This window comes from Melospiza melodia, unplaced genomic scaffold, assembly GCF_035770615.1.
Source record: "Melospiza melodia melodia isolate bMelMel2 unplaced genomic scaffold, bMelMel2.pri scaffold_55, whole genome shotgun sequence".
NCBI classification, from domain to species: domain Eukaryota; kingdom Metazoa; phylum Chordata; class Aves; order Passeriformes; family Passerellidae; genus Melospiza; species Melospiza melodia.
The window spans coordinates 3,552,078-3,569,522 of NW_026948799.1; the positions used below are offsets into that span (position 1 = coordinate 3,552,078).

General features: G+C 52.5%; 1 long non-coding RNA gene across 1 annotated transcript; it reads right to left on the bottom strand.

Annotated features, from left to right (window-relative positions):
- Positions 1-15,351: 15,351 nt before the first annotated feature.
- On the bottom strand, positions 15,352-16,354 carry LOC134413880 (uncharacterized). Its single transcript, XR_010026606.1, has 3 exons — positions 16,221-16,354; positions 15,843-15,923; positions 15,352-15,408 (listed from the first exon to the last, which is right to left on the bottom strand). It is a non-coding gene; the product is annotated as an uncharacterized LOC134413880 (long non-coding RNA).
- Between the last annotated feature and the right edge of the window lie 1,091 nt (positions 16,355-17,445).

Sequence of the window (17,445 nt, forward strand, 5' to 3'; positions counted from 1 at the left end):
TCAGTCCCTGAGAGGGAGCTGAAGAAACCTCTCCAGAACTCCAAGGCAGAATCCAACTCCAAACTTTCTTGGATTTTTAATGGGTCCCACTGAGGGACACCACTGAGAAAGTGTCCCCAGGCCCCAGGAAGAGCCAAGAACTGGAGGCAGTGATGACAGGTAGGGACAAAGAGAAGCCAAGTCTTGGTGCCCTGGGGCACAGCAGCAGGGTCTGTGCCACCAAGGGCTGTGAGGAGACACCTTGTCCTGAGGCCCTGGGGCCTCCTGGCACAGCCCCAGTCAGGCTGGGACCTGTCAGCCCCTTGTCCTGCCCTCAGCATCCGCCCCTAGCCCACATCCCTGTGGCCTCAAGGATCTGCTGGAAGGAGTCGCTGGGGAGCCTTGGCCAGGAATGCCCCTGGGGCTCCTTAATGCTCCCTGCAATGACTGCAGGTTTTTCAAAGGACTTTGGGTTTGGCTTTTGCCTTGGAGTCTCTGAGAGGTTTTTGCAATCCTGGCCTGAAATTATCTGCTGTAATTAGTCCCTGAGGAGGCTTTGTCAGTAACAACACTCAGTGGAGCTAACTAATGCTTCAGGGTACTCCAGTTATTTTAAGCCACTTGCTGTTTCCCATTTAATACAGACTGTGAGAGGTTTGTGCAATCATGCCCCCAATTATCTGCTATAATGGGTCCCTGGAGAGCTTTTTACTGACACTCAGTGGGGCTCATTAATGCCTAAAGATACTCAAGGTTTTTTAAGGTACTTAATGAATTTAGGAATAATTTTAGGTACTTTTAAGTTGTTTCCTTCCCACACTGAGTCTCTGAGTGGTTTTTGTACCATCCTGGCTGCCAATTCTCTCCTCCAAGGGGTCCATGAGGAGCTTGTGTTGGGTATCTTCCCCCTTTCTATTTTACAACAAAGATGGAACTGAAAGAATTTTGTAAGACTTTCTAAAAGCATCCAAACAAACATGGGAAAATTAACAATACAACAACAACAACCACTAAGAGAATGAATAGTCCTGTTTTAGCTCGACATCATCCAACCCTTTAGTCCCTTGGATTGGAAGAGTTTTTTGACCCAGTCTTTGTTATTGACTTGAAGCTTCTTGAACCCTTCCTTCAGTACTTGAATGCTCTTGTGGATTGACTCGCTGTGGCTGGAGAGGTTCAGGCAACCTATGCCCTCAGAGTCTACACAGCCATGCCCATGTGCCCAGAGTAAAAACTCTATTGCTGTTCTGCAAGGTGGCCTGTCTGATGGTCTCTATGTCTGAGAGCAGGCCACTCAATGTGAGGGAGGTAGCATTGGTTTGCTTACTTAGCAGGTACCCAATATGGTCTAATTATCCTAAAGCTTTAGCTGCAGCCACCCAAGATAGTCCAAACTGGGGGTGCTACCATCTGATAACTGGATTAAAGCTTTCAAAGCCATCTCTTTGATATTATTGATCCAATAATTCTCTGGGGATACCTGCTGCTTGATCATCTTGTAGGCTGTGTTGTCCTTCTCCAGCTAGATGGTTGATTGTCAATTCTGCCCTTGCCTCATTATTAGCATAGTCTGCTATTAATTGATTTAGTAAACACTTCCATCCCCCTTCCCACAGGGTGTATTCTGTAGGTGACAACAACATGGTCATAATACAGTTTAAATCATAAGGGTTAAGACATGTGCTGTAAACATGGCCCTCATTAGGCCATTAAAACAAGGTAAATGCCTTCTATGGTCTTTAGCTGCCCTACACAGATTTCCCCGTAAACAAATGGCTGATACCTGGGATTCTGGTCCCTTCTTTCATAACATACAGGGGCAACAAGGAGTTTCAAGACTATTTGCCAGTCTCCTTCCTTAACTGTTTCTTACCGGATCCTTTCCTAGGGATCTTCTGGGGTTGAGGGGCAAAGTGGCTCTGGGGAGTCCACACTGTCTTCTGGAGAGCAAGAAGAACTTGTAACAGAAACATTTGGATTAGAAATAGAGTGACAGTTGGGCTTAGTATCTTTGATCATGGGGTTATATTGTTGCTGGAGGGTGAGGCAAACGGCACTGCCATTTTGTCAGGTGTTAGAGAGGAAGGGCCTTGATTTAGGATTGCGGACTTCCAGAGGGGAGTACTGGAGGCATGGTCCAGGGTGAAGGTGGAATGATTGACAGTGGGGCATGACCCGCAGTTGTGGGGGTGTAGTCTGGAGGTTTGTTCAGGGTGGAAGAGAAGGTTGTGGTAGCAGGAAGTGGAGGAGCCAAGAGGGAGGGAGGATGGTTGGGCTCCCAAGCCCCATTTGGGCTCCTTTCATCTCGAGTCTCCAGGGCATGATGCTCCAAGACCGCATGGCCATTGCCATCTTGGACCATCATGGAAGGTCTGAGAAAGGCAGGTTTGAGGGGTGGTCCTGAGTTAGGAGTGACCATCAGATTGAATTTTCAACACACTGCTTTCTGGTGAAGGGTCTCAAGGATAGTGTGGAAAATGCAGAGCATGTGAGGTGCAATGGGATCCCTTTTGATTGAAAGGTTGTACCATTTAACTCCCAGTGAGTCCCAAAATTCAGTGGTATGGATTTTGTCAGCAGTTGAGTCTGGAAAATTTTTAATGATCCACCTCATGATTGATTTTTTTTCGTTCTTTGAAAATATTATGTCATGATCAGTGAGAATTAAAGCATCCATATATGGTCCTTTTTTACTTTGGACATCTGGCTGCCCATTTTTCTCTTTCTCTGCCTTATGGGGAAGAGCCACTGGAACACCCCAAATCAATTATGGAACATGGGTGCATATTGTAAATACACAGTGGCAAAATGGGCAATAAATGTCCTGTATTTCCCCAAACCCACCAGCAATCCTATGCAGGTAAAACCGTTGCTGTCCCTGCTGATCCTGGGCAAGGTCCCTTGAAGCAACGATGAATCCGCCGGGCCAGGTACAATCCAAAATCTTGGGGAGCACTGGCCTATTCATCAGCTAACCCCAACTGACATGACTGACACAAGGAGCCCTGAGTGTCATGGTCCCTGTTTGAGCGCCAAATGTCACATGAAGGTGGCTGCAACAAACCTCTCTGGTTCCCTGACTTCAGGATGAGGGTGGCAAAAATGAAAAGGAGCAGCATCAACGGAGTTGTTTAAAAGGAACTTGAATAACAGGGTGATAAACAATAAACATGGAGATATCGAGAACATTAAGAGGGGGAGGATCCAAAGACCAAAGACAAAGGAGAAGCAACATGCACTTGGGGGTAGAACATCTAGAACAATAACCATCTAGGGGAAACAATTAACCAATAAGGGACTATAACTTAGACAAGTTAGCATAACAACACTAAAGGCTTATTGGAGAGCTCTCAAGCTCACCCTAAGTTAAACAGATGATTCCCAGGGCTTGAAATTCATGCCCAATTATTTTGGGGTAAAATCTGGCTGATTCTGAGTTGCAACTGGGCTAACTCCCACATTGCTGCTGACGGGGCGAAGGGAGACATAAACATCCAATGATCAGCAAGTCACAAATTTATTGATCCGTCTTACATGCTTTTATAGTAGTGTTAATTAAGCTCATACATATTGCAAAAGCTAAGCTCATCATTGGCTACAGGTTAAATGTCAGCTCCTTTTTTGTAGCTATAGTCTCAGGATGCTTTGTGGTTTTCTGTTGAGACTAGTACCTGTTTTTACATCCTGTTATTATTGTCTTACAGTTACTTGCTCAAGGGCACAGTGTTGTTGTTTTCTTGTAATCAGAAGGCTGAGAACTTACTGCTTACAGCTGCATTTTTACTCCTTAACCAGCTGTATATGATCATGGCCTTTCCCCTCAAGCTATGTCTGCACAAAAACTCTCCACACGCTGCTTTGCTCGGGCCCCTTGGGACCGTGTGGCCCAACAGAGCCACAATGATGTCCTTGATTCCATGAGGCTCTGCAGTGCCATGAGGGTCCCTTCATTTCACAAGGCTCTCAAATGTCACATTGGTCTCCATAGGAAGGAAACCACGGAGCCTCCATGTTTCAGGAGCTGATGAATGGCAACCACCAGAGGCCAAGGCAAGCCTGACCTGTCTGTCCTGGCAGGTTTGCTTTGAGCAACCCTTGGGTATTTGAAATTATGAATGTGGAGGCCTAATTTAAAACATTTGTGCCTGGAAAAGAGCGATGCGTATTTTTCATAAAAAGAAAAGCACAGAGCCCTTTCCAGTGTTTGGAAAATAGGTGAATGCTGCCCCTCAGGAGCCAAAGACCAGCCAGACTTGTCTTTCCTGGCAACTTTTGTCTGGCAGCAATCCTTGTATACACAAACATTTGGAGGTGGAATCCTAAATTTGGCCATGGATGCCTGGAAAAGATGGACAGTTCTTTTCCATACAAAGAAAAGCCCAGAGCCTCAGTGTTTCAGGGGCACATGGGAGTGGCCTTCTACATTTCAAGGTCAGCCAGACCTGTCAGGTGACCCCTGGGAGGCCAAGGCAGCCACACCTATTTCATGTTCCCTTGGTTCCACAGGGCCCTGCAGTGTCACAATGGTTCTCTTGCTTCGATGATGCCCTCTGGTGTCATAATGCCCCCTTGGTTACACAAGTCCTTGAGGATCTTAATGGTCTCCATAGTTCCACAAGGCCTCATGTGCCATAATGCTCTATTGGTTCCATGAACCCTCTCTGTGTCACCATGGCCCCTTGGTTCCATTGGCTCCAGTGGTACCACAATGATCCCCTTGGTTCCACAAGTTCCTACAATGTCACAATGGCCCCTTCCTTCCATGAGGCCCTGCAGGGTCACAGTGGCCCTTTGGTTCCATGGAGCCCCACAGTGTCACAATGGTCTCCATGATTCCATGGGGCCTTGCAATGCCACAATGCTCTCCATGGATACACAGTGCCTCACAGGATCACAACGGCCCTTTGGCTCCACAAGGCCCTGAAATGCAGCAATGGCCTCTTGGTTCCACAAAGCCCTGCTGCTTCACACTGGCTCCCTGGGACCATGTGGCCCAACAAAGCCCCAGTGATGTCCTTGGTTCCACGAGGCCCCACAGTGTCACAGTGGCCCCTTGCATCCATGGTACCCTGCAGCGTCACAATGTTCCCCTTGGTTCCACAACTTCCTACAGTGTAACAGGTTTCACAAAGGCCTGTTATGTTACCATGGCCTATCGTTTCCACAATCCTCAGCAGTGTCACAATGGTCTCCATAGGAAGGAAACAAGTGAGCCCCAGTGGTGGAGGGGCAGATAAGAGGCAGTCACCAGGGGCCAAGTCTTGCCAGACTGGACTGTACAGGCAGATTTTGTCTGGGAGTAACCCTTGGATATAGAGAATTTTAGATGCAGAATCTCAATTTTGGCCACGGGTGCCTAGACAAGAAAGACACTTCTTTCCCACAGGAATAAAATCATGGAGCCCCAGTGCTTCACGGTCAGATGGGAAGTGGCCCTTGACATGTCAAATTCAGTGGAACCTGTCAGACAGGCCCCAGGAGGCCAAACCAGGCAGACCTGTTCCATGTTCCATTGATTTCATGAGTGCCCACACTGTCAGAGTATTCTCCTTGATTACATGAGGTCTGGCAATGTCACAATGGCTTCTTGGTTTCATGAGCCCCAACAGAGTCACAAGGGTCCATTGGCCCCACGCAGCCGCACTGTGAAACGATTGCTCCTTGTTTCTATGGGCTCCAACTGTTTGATTACTGACCCTTGCATCCATACTGCCCCTAAGTTGCACAATGGTGTCCCTGATTCCATGAGGTTCCTTAGTGTCCTTGGACCCACATTGTCACAACCGACCCATGGCTCCATGAGGTTCTGTAGTGTCACCGTGGTCATTGTCAGAGGCTGGACGACATTGATGTCCCTAGACACCTTGGGATGCTCGGAATGCTCGTGTGGGGCCAGGGCCGGGTCAGGACTTGGTTTGTGGTGGGACACAGCCCCGCCCCCAGCCCTCACCTGGCAGAGCTGTCAATCACATAGCAAATGCTGTGCTAACCCCACTCTGATTGGCTGAGCTGTCAATCAATCACACAGTAGCAGCTGGTCTTATCCTGGCTCATATTGGACAAGCAATTGGCAGTCCCACCCCAGGGGTGGGCCCATGAAGGCCAAGGAGTTTAAAAGCCAGAGCATGAGGCCAGCCCATGATCTGGATCCTGTCTTCTCCTGGAGTTTTTCTGTTAGCAGTGCTGGAACCCCAGTAGCTGGTACCTATGTGTGTGTCTTTCTAAAGATCTTCTGTCTTTCTGTTGTTCTCTATTTCTTCTCCTTCTAATCCTACTTACCTGGAACATTTTTGGGTAACATAACATCTCAACAGTTAAAGGTTTTTAGGTTAAATGGGCTAAGTTCGTGAAGTTAATGCTATGATAAGAGGTTTATGTTGAAGTGGATGTTGTATTAAAACCTTTGCCAAAGTTCCTTGACTGTCCACATTTTGCCAGTAAAATTTTGTGTCATTCTGACCTCTTATCTCAGTTGGTTAGAGCATGGTGCTGGTATCACTGAGTTTGTGGGTTCAGTCCCTGTGTGGGCCATTCACTTATGAGCTGGGCTTGATGATCCTTGTGGGTCCCTTCCTACCAAGACTATTCTTTGCATCTGGCCATGTTGACAACATCTGGTTGGTGTTTCTCCTCTGCACCAAACTCAAGGAAAGGAACCTTTGGTTATCCCCAACATTTCAGTGTTCTGGGGTGTTCCAGCCCTGCAGGCTCACAATGGCCTCTTGTTTCCATGAGGCCCCACAGTGTCCCACCGGCCCCTTGGTTCCATGAGGATCTGCAGCGCCACACAGGTTTATGACATTTGTCCTTGCTGCCCCTCACATCCCACTGCCCCACAAACAGCCCCGAGCCCCCTGTGAGGGACAGGCCCTGCTGTCCCAGGCTGGGCTCAGGGCTTGGCCTTTCTGCTTCCCCCACCCAGCTAAGGCCTTGCTGCTCAGCATTGCAGTTCCCTGCTCAGAGCCTTTGGCTCCCTGCAATCCTGGCCTCAAGGATCTGCTCTCAGCAGTCCCTGGGGAGCCTTTGGCACTCCCTGCCCTCAGTGGGACCCAGTGATGCTTCAAGGGACTTGGAGTTTTGCTTCTGACTCCTTGAGATGCTTCTTCAGCCTTCTCTCAGTGCCTGAGGGTCCTGGACTCAGCCCCAAATCCACTGCGGGGATCATCAAAATACAGAAAGCCCTCGGGGGCTCTTTATCTTCCTTCAGCTCTCTTCATGTGTCCAGATCAAGTGCAGCCCACTGGAGTCAGTTTGGAGTTCATTTAAGAAGGAAGATTTCAAAGTGCACCTCCTGACTTGTTTTCTTTAATCAAGTGAGTATTTTTTATTTCCCAGTTCAGAGAAGAGCTCATAGAAGCATTCCCCAGGTGATCCTAATGCTGAATGTCTCCTTAGGAGGTCTGGGCACAGAGAACAATGAGCCCCTTGAGGGCTGACCCTGTTTGGACAAGCTATTCCTCACCCCCAGCCTCACCATGTCTGACATGGCCCACTTGACACTGACATCCCTGTGCCCTGCAGCAGAACCTTTTCCCCTGAGTTCTGCAGGTCCATGTCCCAGCCCATTGCACCATGTCCCCCCTGCTCTCCTCAGGGCTTTGTCTGCACACAGGCCCTGGCTGAAGGAAAGTAAAGAATGGAAAAGCCTGAGCAGGTTTCCTAAAAAACAAACCCCACTGAGGAACCACCTGCTCAGGCCAGGCTGACTGGAATAGTGTCACCTTTCTCCAAGGGACAGTGTGAGCAGAAATGATCTCTGGAAGCAGAATTCTGAGTCTTGCAGCTGAATTCTCTGTCCCTGTCCTTTCCCTGGATCTCTGTTGCAGATGGAAGCTGCTGGTGCCATCCTCACCTTTAACCTCTCTCTTGAATGCAAACAGATGTTCCCAGGTGTGTTGAGCAGGATTTGCTCAATGTTTCTACAAAACTTTCATATTCCTTATGGAATGAAGGGGCCATTTTGACACTGAGGGGGTGACGTGGAAGCAAGAGTCAGTTGTGACCCTGGGGTCCCATGGAGCCAAGGGGCCATGGTGACACAGCAGGTCCAGGTGGATCCAGTGGTCCATTGTGACACTGTGGATCCAAGGAGACCATGGAGACACCCCCAGAACCTCCTGGAACCAAGGAGTCCATGGTGACCCAGCAGGCTTGCATGGAGCCAATGGTCCATGGTGACAATGCCCATCCAAGGAAGCCATTGTGACACTGAGGAAGCTCATGGAGCGAGGGAGGCCATTGTGACACTGAAGAACTTTATGGCACCAAATATCCATGGTGACACAGCAGGGCATCATGGGAACCAAGGAACCTCTGTGGGCAGTAGGGAAACTCATGGACCCAGGGGCCCTTGTGGAACTGCAGAACCAACAGAGCTGCTGGACCTTGTCCCCTGGCTCTGCACAGCTCCTTGGGAGGCATGGCAGGAACAGCACCCTGGGAGCCTTGGGAATGCCCCTCTGGGATCAGTGGCACAAACTCCCAGGGGCTGGAATTCCAGTTCCCAGCCAGGAAATAATATTCCTGCTCTTGAACACAAAGCTCTTATGGACAAGTGAAAAGCCAAATGGGGCAAGATCTTACAGTGACATTTCACTGCCAGTCTTCATAACTTCACCCATGGTTGTTGTAGCTCGTGGATTGGGAATTAAATCAGGGCAGGGTCTTTGGTGGGAGCTGACCTGGGTCAAGCGAGACAGAGAGAGAAGCAGAGCAGACAAAGAAAGGGAGGGGAGAAAGGAGGGCACAAACACAATCAGCTGAGAAGGTGGCACTCTGAAAACAGACCTGGAACTGACTGAAAAGGAATATGACAGAAAGAAATAATTTTGCACCTTTTATTTACTATTAAAATACATTTCCTTCCCCTTCTCACAAACCTCTTGCTGGTGTCATTCAGCAGGGCTGTCAGAAAGCCCTTCATTCTGCATGGATGTTCAAGGCTGCAGCCACAACAAAACCGGGAACGAGGATTTTTCTGCTCCTGGGGAGTTTGACATCCTCAACTGAGGAGTGGAGGATGCACCAGAAGAAAAGGGCAGCTGAGCTTCACCTTTCCACAGGAATCAGCGGAGGGATCTCTCATCCTGTCTGCAGCTGCTCCTACAGGGATGTGAGGGCTGATCCCAGAGCCCCAAGGGTCACAGTCAGGGCTGCCCTCAGGGAATGCTTGCATGATATTGAGGGGCAGCATGGGATGACCTGGATCTTGGAGCACCCAGCTGCCTCCCATGTTTGGAGGTGCCTGAGGAGGGCTGGGATGATGCCAGGGACATCCTGCAGTGACATCCCCTCTGTCCTGTTCTGGGTGAGCTCAGTCCCAAACCTGACCCTGATCCTGGTCTCCATGTTTAGACATACTCACAATTCTGTATTCAATCTCATCCCAGTGTCACACTCATCTAGCCCCAGACCCAATCCCAACCCCAGCCCAAAGCCAATCCCATGTCTAGCCTTAACCCCAATCCCAGGTCTAATCCAAATCTCAGCCCCATCTCCAAGCTCAGCCCCAATTCCAGCCCCTTCCTAAATCCTCAGCCCCAAATCAAATCCCGGGTTCAGCCCTTCTGGGGGTTTGGGGGTGTCTCTGTCCCTCTGAGCCCGATGATGATCGGGTGGGGTCACACCAGGGCTGAGAGGGACAGAGACTGCCCCGACCTCCGCAGGTGTGAGAAGGTCGGAGAGCCCCCCCAGCCCCGAGCAGCCTCATCTGTGAGCAGCACCCCTGCCGTGTCCTTTCTCCGGTGACAGCAAAGACATTCCTTTGTGCCCGGGTCCGTGCCAGCCCCGCACACGGCGCTGCTCTGAGGCAATGGGGACACGGGGAAATGGTGCCCGCCGTGTGTCCCCCGTGTGTTGCCGTGTGTCCCCCCATGTCCGGCTGTGTTCTCCGGGCCAGGGAGCTGCTCTGGCCCGGGATGGCCGGGCCCAGCCACTGGGCCTCGCCGGCAGTGGGCAGGAGCCGGCCCAGGCTGTGGGACACGGCGGGGCTGCCCGGGTGGAAAGCAGCTCTGGCTCCCACCAGGGAGCTGTGGGCAAGAGGCTGTCGGCTGTGCGGGAGGAAAGCCGCTGGGCCCTCCCCTAACACTGCCACGCAGAAAGGAAGGGGAGGAGGGAACTGACAAATGAGCTCAGAATGTGGCAGTGCAGAGATGAAGGGACAAGTGCCCTTGGGGGCCGCGGGTCGGGGCCAGCCCTTGGGCACGGCTCCGAGCGGCTCCTGAGCCGGCATGAGGGCTGCCTGTAAGGATTGCAGGCGGCAGCCGAGAGCAGCAGCGCCGGCATTGCCAGCCGGGCCCCATGGCCATCTGCCCGTGCCTTCGCAGCCCGTGAGGGCCGCGGGCTCTGCAGCGCGACTCCTGCTCCCACAGCAGGCCCGGAGCCTCAGGGCTGCCCCGCAGGCACCGCAGGAGCAGCAGCGGCCTCAGGGCCTGGCCCGGGGCTCGATCTGCTCAGCCCGGGGGCAGAGCCACAGCAGGGGGGAAGGAGCTGAAGGAGCACCAGGGAGCCCGGGGAGAGACAGGCTGTGAGACAAGGCTCTGCCCCTAATTTTAACAGTTTTTCTTAACCTAATAACTATATACAACTAACTTAATAACGATATACAAGTAAAAAGCCAAATTTCTTATGACAGTTGTCGCAGGCGTTTCACGCTTTGGACAAGATGTCCCAGGTCGAGCATTGGGCACTGAGTCCTTTCCAGCTGGCCGGGGGCTGTTGATGTCTGGCGGGGCTGGAGAGGCTGCTCGAGCCCTGGGGCCCATGAGACCTGTTGAGGAGCTGTGCCTGGCCAGTGCTCTCCTGAGGCGGCAGGGCCTGGGCGGTGAAGGACAAGGGTGAGCCGCCACAGGTGCTGGCCCCACCACACCACGACTCAAGCTCTTGTCCCACACTGGGCATGGCCGTTCTCCCACGTTACTCCAGCTCCAAGCTCAGTTGCCCCATGTGCCAGTCCTCCTGCTCCATTCTGTCCCTTCCTTCTTGCCCCAGACACAAAATACCCATGCCACATTACCCAGCTCTGTACACTGAACCCCACTCATCCCCCAGCTAGCACCCTGCAGATAATCAGCCCCCTGTCGTCACTGACCCCCTCGCCCTGACAGGGCCATATCTGACACATCCTGTGTCCTGATCGCTGTACGATGCTCGTCATTACGGCCTCTCGAGATTTGTCCTTCACCGTGCAGCAGGGTCACACTGGGCTGAGGAGGAGGGGGCAGCTGGCTGTAATGCAGGGCCCAATCCAGCACCCCCCAATAATCCTCCCAACTCAGGTCTCCCTGGGCACTGAAGGCACAGATTCCCCCTGGACAGTCAGCAATACCATCAAACCTCAGTTACCATTCTGTGTCCCCACTTTCATCACACCTTCCTTGTTGAGGTGTACCAGGAGAGGCTGCAGCTGTGCACTTGTATGTGGGGAAGCCTTGATGTTCTGCATCCTGAAACTGCTGCTTTGATGGTCCCCAGAGATCTGCGGCATATGGGGGACACTGGCACAGACCAGCAGCCTCCTGTGTGATGGGACAGAGGAGGCTCAGTGCCCAGCCCTATGGCATGCAGGGCATCACCCTGCTGTGCCAGGGAGGGCACTGGCAGTGCTGCCTGCAGGGGCATGTCCCTGCCAGCTCCTGTCCACCTGCTGCAGGAGCCTCAAACCCATCCCACCAGTCTGGATCTGCTGGCTCTGTCCCCACAGCAAGGTGTGCTGGCCATGGCCATGGCAGGTCCCTGTGCACAGGACACCAGCTGGCAGGAGCTGCGCTGTCCCAGCTGCAGGGATCAGTTTTGGCAACTCCCTTCACAGGAGGCACACAACTCCCCAGCAAGCCTGAGCTCAGACTGAAAACAGACACAGCTCATCAGATGTGCTTTCAGCAACCTTGGGACAGAGAGGTGGGCCAGACAGGGCAGTACAAGGCAAGGAATTCAAAAGCCCCCAGCCCTGGGGCAAGCACTGGCCCTCCACAGCTGCCTTCTGCTCCCCTGCCCTGCCCCATCCCCCCAGGCTCCTCTGCCCCAGCCCAGGTGCAGAGCCCTCCTTGCCGTGTCAGGGCTACCCTGCACCGCAGGCGCGGGGAATGTGTCCTCAGGGCCCTTACCTTTGGCTGGGCAGTGGCTCCTTGCTGGGGGGCATTGAGTGCAAATACGGGAGTTTTTTGGGGTACCTGGGGAGGGCAGGAGTCACAGGTGTGTGGCCGGGGACAACGAACCTGTTCCTGTTGGAGGCAGCACCCCCAAAGCCATGGGATTGTAGCCCATGGCATCTCGCTGCCTGTAGCGCTTGGGATGAGCTCCCACAGGCCCTGGTGATGGGCAGGGCTGCAGAGGGGGCTCCCCACATCAGCCCCTCCCAAGCCGACACTGTCACCCCTGTGCCCAGCACAGCGGGTCACTGCTGGCACCCATCTCCCCCCATGCCAGCCCCGCTACCCGCGATGCATGGGTGCTACTCACTGGCCAGGAACCTGCACGCTGAGCATGCGGTCACAGGACAGGCACATGAAAGGGACTGGCAGCTGCCTAAGGAGGGTGAGGGAAGAGGGCTGGCTGAGCTCCTGGGGCCACAGGCCTGCAGCACACAGGCAGCAGCTCCCTGCAGCAGCCAGGTGTTGGGCAGGTCACTGCACAGGGTCATGGTGATTGCAGGGTGAACCGTGGGCTGTTGAGCCTATTTCTCCCCATCCCCAAGGTGCTGGCTGATGCCAGGTGAAGGGCACAGGCACCCATGCCACCATCTCAAGCAGCCCCTGCAGCGCTTTCAGCCCCTCTCTGGCACCAAAGTCCCCCATGTGCACAGCCAGGAGGGCAGGGCACGACCCAGCTCTGGGTCACTGCATCTGACAGCCCTGCCTGGGAGGAGCAGTTGCCATCGCTGTCAGAAACAGTTGTTTGCCAAAGCCATCAGAATCTCCATCGCACTCACTTCTTAATCCCAGTGGCGTTTTCACGCAACAGCCTATCCTCGAGTTCCTCCATGTTCCTGTTCCAGGAGTCCTCCAGGTGTTTACGGAAAGTCTTCAGATCCAGGCGATCCAGCTGTGAACAGGTGCACAGCCTCAGCCAGCTGCTCCAGGATGTGACATGGAGCTCTCCAGGGAAAAGCCTGGAGAGGGATCCTCAGAGGGATGCTGCTGCAGGCTGTCAAGTCCCAAAGGTGCCAGTTCCTCATGGTGGGAACGAGGTACCCCTCACCTTGTCTTCAGTTGCATTGCTGAACTGCTGCTGCATATTGTTCCAGTGCTGCTCCTGGCCTGAAATCTGGCTCTGCAACTCCTGCATCCTCTCATCCAGCTCCTCCATGTTCTCTCCAAACTGGCTGCAATCGACTTTGCTGTCCAAGGCAGCTTTGTCTGCCTTCTGGCAGAGTGGAACAGCAGGAGAGCGGAGGGGAAAGGGATGAGGAATGCCAGGCAGGGCATGCGTGTGAGGGGCAGAGGGAGGAGTGCTTCCTCCAGGCCATCATGCCCCTTTCAGGCTGCTGTGGCCCCGTTTGCCCCATCACCCTTGTGAGCTTGGTCCCACCATGTGAAGTGTGAGGGACCCCATGAGCTCAGGAAATGCCCCCTCCCAAGGGGACAATTTCTGCCACCCAGACCCCAAGGGACAAGGGGCATTTTTCACCCTGCCTGGGAAGCTCTGGGCTGGCACAGAGGCCCCTTAGACTGTACCATGTCCATTGCAACCATCATGTCCTGCTGATCTGCTTTCTCCTTCTGCAGCTTCTCCAGCATCTTTCAGCACAGAAAGGAATGCATGACACCACAGCAAGATTGGGGCACACCCCAGGATGTAGGAGCATACCCCTCTCCCCTTGCCCAAAAACCTCGAGGAAGGGCACTTGGGACCAGAACAAAGCTGTGAGGAGGGCAGTAGGAGATTCCTTGTGATCCCTGCCTGGATATGACTTTGTCTCCTGCCTGGAGTCATCTTGGGGGATGCTCTGACCCAAAAGATGTTTCACCCACACACCGTGATATCTTTTTGCTTTTGTTGAGAGTCCTTTTGGATTCTCTTTGAGGCAAAGCTGAGTTTCTCATAGTCTCTTTGGATCTCCAAAAACTTGGCTTCCATGTCCTGTCTCAGCTTCTGATCCTGCTCCCGGGATGAAAAAACATAAGGTGCTGACCAAAAGGGGTCTGTCTGCTCCACAGGGGAAGACCCGCATTACTTGTCACAGACATCTTTTCATTAAAATGCTTTTGTTAGGATTTTTCCTGCTGAAGCTGAGAAGTTTCAGCAACAAAGTGGAAACAATGGTTATCTGCTGCTGTGGAATGCAACAGGTGAATCCATGATTGGTCTCCTGTAGATGTTTAGATTTACTGACCACTCACGGCAGAGCTGGGTCTCACTCTCTGTGGAGACACAGATCTTTGTTATTCATTCTTTTCTGTTCTTAGCTTAGTTAGCCTTCTGAGAACTTTCTCTTCTATTTCTTTTAGTATAGTTATAATGTAATATATATATCATAAAACAATAAATCAAGCCTTCTGAACATGAAGTCAACATTCTCGTCTCTCTTCACCCTGAAGACCCTTGTAACCACTGTGACAATTACTCAGCCATTGGCCATGAACCCACCATGTCAAGAGGACGTTTGCATCAAGGCTTTAGTTTCTGTCCATGCTGCTGACTGATCCAGGCCAATTTCGGCAGTTTGGGTCTCCCAAATGATTACAGCAAAGCACAAGACAGCATGAGGATGTGGCATGGACCTCCAACAGGACTGAGCCAGGAGTGGTGGGAGTGCTTCCCCAGGAGTACGTTCCTCATGCTTCCTCACCTGCATGTTCAGCTGGTCGGCTGTCTCAGTCACCAGCTCCTCCAGCATGGCATTCTTCATCACCTGATGTTCTCCCATCTTCTTCAGCTGTGACTTTGTCTCCTGCCGCAAAGCCCTGGCCAGCGGGATGGGGGCAAGGGCAGGGTTACCCCTGAAGGGCTGCTGGGCATCCCATGCCCACAAACCAGGATGCTACAGACACCCTGGGCTCCCTTGCCAGCCCCCCAGGGTATGAAATCCACTCCTGTCCCCTTACTCAATATGCTGAGAGATCTACTTCCTGCTCTCTTCTTTCCACTTGGCAAAATCCTCCCTCAGCTTTTTAAGGTCCTCCCCCAGTTTCTTCATCTGGAAAGGTCAGTGACGGTAGAGTCAGGGCACAGACATCATGTTGTCCCAGCATGGGGGCCCTTTAGCTGCATGGGCAGAGCCAGGGTCCTCCACCCAGTCCTGAGACCCTGATCCCAAAACCTGCTCTTGGAATCACATTGAAGTTCCCCATGAGAGCCCAAAGATTACATGACCCAACATCTCACTAAGGCAAGAGACTGTTTAAGCTTCTTTATGCCTTCTTCCATGAGGATGTGGGTTGTCTTTAACTTGTCAACCTCCTCACAGAGATCCTGGGTGACAGCCATGTCCTAGGGGAGAGCAGTGGTAGCAGTGAGCCTCTGGGAGGGTCAATGGGGACCCGCAAGCCCTTGATCCCTGCTGGGGTTTGTGGAGCCCTGGAGACAGGGCAGGGCCAGGCTCAGCCAGGCTGGCAGGGCTCTGCAGGCAGCACGGTCCATGCATCAAGCAGGGCCAAGGGTGCTGAGCCTCCAGCCAGCAGAGCAGAGGGTACAGGCTGCTGTCTCAGACCCAAAACTTGCTCCCAGCAGCAGTTCACCTGGTCCTGCGACATCTGGACCTTGTTCCTTTCCCCTGCCATGTGACACTGGCCAGCCTTTAACTTTTAAAGCTCCTCAAGATGCTGGGAAGTCTCCATGGTCTAGGGGAAAGCATTGTCAGAGACAAGTCTCTGGTGAGGGTGTTTAGGAAACATGACCTTAGAACCACAGTGATCTGCACAAACCTGTGCCTCCTGGAACTTCTTCAAGTCCTCTGATATGCGGGAAGTTTCTGCCTTTATCCCACCAATCTCCTCATGAAGAACCTGTGAAACAGGCCCAGAAACAGGGATGTCAGAGGTGATAGCCAGGGCAGCAACACCCCAAAGAGCCTCACCCTGCCATGGGCAGCCCTTGGCACAGCCAGGTGAGCAGGGAGAGTCCCAGTGCCACCTGCCCCAGCTGGGCTCAGTGCCAGAGCACTGAAGCCCGACCAGACAGCAAAGAGCCCCTGCCAGCGGCTCTGCCAGGGCAGTGAGGGCAGAGCCAAGCACTGCTGTCTGAGGGAGCAGGGAGGGGCTGTCTGCTGGGGGAGTGCCTGGGGGGCTGGGAAAAGCCTCTACCTTGGACATGTGTTTCTCGTAGTTTTCCATCTCTTTCTTAAATACTTTCACTTCATAATTAACATCAGCAAGTGAGGAGCCACTCAGCTGCCCTGGCCACGGCTCCTCACTGGTCAGATACTGCACGTTCAGGTTCTCCAGCATGGCCTGCAGCAGTTTTCTCATGGCTGCAAAGTGAATGGCTCCCTTCTCTGGTGTCCCAATGGCGACATCCAGCATCTGGGAGAGGCTGAGTGGGTCCTGGCATGTTGCCATGTCTGCACACACTCTGTCCCTGATTTGTCACAAGCCTTCTGCCCAGTTGGGTCTGTCAGGGATGAGCAAAATGGATGACAAACAGGGTGAACAAAAGGGTTGATAGAAGCAATGAGCAAAGCGATGATAAAAAGGACGAGCAGCCAGCAGGCTCCTTCTCCTTCCGAATCCCTTGCAGGACTGAGGCCCCTCCTCAACACAACTCCTGTTTCCAGGCAACGCACCCCACTCCACTCCTGGGAGCCAGTGGGTCCCATGAAGTCATAGATTAATGGAGTCTTGGAATGGCATGGGCTGGAAGGGACCTAAAAGATCATCTCATTTCACCCCCAGTCAAGGACAGGTAAAGGAACATTTTCCAGTAGACCTGGTTGCGGCAAGATCCCATCCCTTGGGTAATACTTTGGGATGGAGAGAGGACACAGAAATTACATGAGCGGTGTAATTGCACCAATCATGTGGGTTATAGGCTTTGTTAATTGGTGGCGCATCTTTTCGATATGTGTTTTTGTGTTGGTCAATTTCTGGCCAATCGTTTTTTGGACGCCTAAAGTAAAATTTGACACAATATGTGTCCTTGGAGAATCCCAATAGATCCAATTCTTGGGGTTCCTCTCGAGCATCTGGCAGAATTTTCGTCCACTCGTCCCAAGTGTCAGCCCCATTGGGTCTCTTACCTGTGGTGTGGAGAACCTCTGAGTTATAGACAGGCCAATCGTCTGCTACAAAGGGAATTCCTACTAGACATGTAGAAAGTGGATTATCTATGCTTCCCATAGACAAGCACATGTTGTCTTGTTTTAATGTTTTTGCTAAGGTTACCCAAACATTATGGCTGGGCTGAGGGCTAATCCAGCCAAAGGCACGTGGTACAGTGTAGAGCATCCAGGCAGCGGTGAGGACAGCACCGACGGAAATATTTTTCATCTTTGGGCAGAATTAGGGCTTCTGATAGGGAATATAAGCACAA